The sequence below is a fragment of the Silurus aristotelis genome, assembly GCF_946808225.1.
Source record: "Silurus aristotelis genome assembly, chromosome: 20".
Taxonomy (NCBI): domain Eukaryota; kingdom Metazoa; phylum Chordata; class Actinopteri; order Siluriformes; family Siluridae; genus Silurus; species Silurus aristotelis.
This window is the reverse complement of record NC_139593.1, coordinates 4,022,735-4,025,086: the sequence shown is the minus strand read 5'-3', so window position 1 is coordinate 4,025,086 and position 2,352 is coordinate 4,022,735. Positions and strand designations below refer to the sequence as shown.

Below are 2,352 nucleotides of genomic sequence, written 5' to 3'. Positions count from 1 at the left end.
AACATTTTATTGTTGTCTTTTTCATACAATTTTAAGGAACCCAAGGACAGGTTCTACATACAACTTTTAAAGGTTTCCTCTAGAAGGACACCTGGATAGAAATGTGGTTTCCGAACTGGGAATCACTGGGATTGGTGCAATATTTCCACACCCTACTTAGAGTGGAACTATGCACATTGGTACAACAGATTTCACTTTCAGGTCATCATGGGTTCCTTCAGATGGTTCTTGGCTTCCTAAAATGATTTGAATTAATTTGAATTAATTTGTTAAGAACCCTTCACCCCCAAACAAACCCTGAGAGCCCGAATCTAGAAATGTTTTTATTAAGTGTATTCCACTGCCTGCCTGAGCCCCCCAAAAAAAGCATAATTAGCTATTATTCAAACGGGTTCCTCAAGGGTTCTAGAGATGATTGAGTGGTAGCTCAGTAAAGATGATGGACATGGATTTAAGATTCTGAGTTTAAATCCCAGCATCACTAAACTCTCTCTCCTGGACCCTCAATCAAAGCCCTTAACCCTCAACTGCTCAGTTATATAAATGAGATCATTTGAAGCTGCTCTAGATAAGGGCTTAATCCATAAATGTAAACAGTTCTGGAACCACCAGTGAAAGTGGAAAAGGCTTTCTGTACATAGAGCCTTTACAGGTTCTTCACAGAAGAAATACAAAAGCAAAGAGATGGATAGTTAATGGTTGTAATCTTCTTAAAATGTTGTTCAAGTAAATCTAGAAAAAGAAACCTGTTGTTTCAGGGTTCTACATTGAATATTTAATGGTTTCCAGAGATAGAAAGAGCACAGAATGTTTAAGGGTGGATGGTTAGTGGTTATAAACTTCTAGAACACTTAAATATGGAATGATTTTTTAAATAGAGTACCTTTATTTTCTGGTTTCTCTAATTTTGTCTGAAAATGGTAACGCCCTGGTAACGTTTACAAGCTTCTCTCAGTGTGGAAAACCCTTCAGAATGTGATGGTTAGATGTTCAAAGGATTAATACTCTGAAGCGGCTTATTATCTAGATAAATCCAGGTCTAGAATTTGTATTATCTGTTATATTCATTATATAGAGCTTCCAGTGAGTTGCAGGTCTTCCACATCCTAACGCTCTAAAACTACATTGCTTACTTCCAGAGTAGGTGATCTGGAATCGGAGTGTTGGGAAACAAACCATGTCAAAGACAGTTCGGTTTTGAAAAACTCAGGATTTGAGAGAACAGGATTGTTCATGACACTTTTCTCATCTCATCATCAAGCATCCACTGCCATACCTGATACTCGAACACGCGCCTGTTTTTCTGCTCATGACGTAGCCGAGCATGAGAACGCAAGAACCGACCTCTTCAGTGTGCCATGACACTGCCAAACCCTCGTTACTCCTGGGTACGAGCTTCCATTCCCTAGCGAGAGAACTGGCTCACGTTTATGCAAATATGTAGAAGGGTTGCGTATCAAAGTGAAGCATGTAAATGGAAATGATTATTGTACCAAGAGAAAGACAGGAAAAGTTTATATATGATCCAGTGCCACGTTTCTCTGTTCATAAGACAATAAAAGAACTTGAACTGTCCACTGCATCATCTGTGTTTATTCTTCATCAAAAGTGAAATTAATTTAATACATTTAAAAATATTCACTAAATTCCCCTTCACTTTAATGTGTTTACTGTTTGTCATTTTCATCTTTGCGTTTGCACTAAAAAAAGTTCAAGAAAGTCATGAAAGTTCACCATCAATTCAGTACATGGCTAAGCTTATGTTCCAGAGGACCAATCACTGCTCACCTCTATTTCATCCTAATCAGCACTGTTTCATCCAATCACTGCTCACCACGGTTTCATCCAATCACTAAATCAGCACTGTTTCATCCAATCACTGCTCACCCGGTTTCATCCAATCACTAAATCAGCACTGTTTCATCCAATCACTGCTCACCACTGTTTCATCCAATCACTTCTCACCACGGTTTCATCCAATCACTGATCAGCAGTGTTTCATCCAATCACTGCTCACCACGGTTTCATCCAATCACTAAATCAGCACTGTTTCATCCAATCACTGCTCACCACGGTTTCATCCAATCACTAAATCAGCACTGTTTCATCCAATCACTGCTCATCCGGTTTCATCCAATCACTAAATCAGCACTGTTTCATCCAATCACTGCTCACCCGGTTTCATCCAATCACTGCTCACCACGGTTTCATCCAATCACTGATCAGCAGTGTTTCATCCAATCACTGCTTACCACGGTTTCATCCAATCACTAAATCAGCACTGTTTCATCCAATCACTGCTCACCACAGTTTCATCGAATCACTGATCACCACCGTTTCATTCAATCACTG

General features: G+C 39.4%; 1 protein-coding gene across 2 annotated transcripts in view; it reads left to right on the top strand.

The window, feature by feature from the left end:
* golga7ba (golgin A7 family, member Ba) overlaps positions 1-1,575 on the top strand; it is a 10,634-nt gene extending 9,059 nt beyond the window's left edge. For both annotated transcript variants that reach the window (XM_083522189.1, XM_083522188.1), the window contains exon 5: positions 1-1,575. This exon is cut by the window's left edge and continues 1,418 nt beyond it. The gene's annotated coding sequence lies outside the window, so the exon portion shown is untranslated.
* The last annotated feature ends 777 nt before the right edge of the window (positions 1,576-2,352 follow it).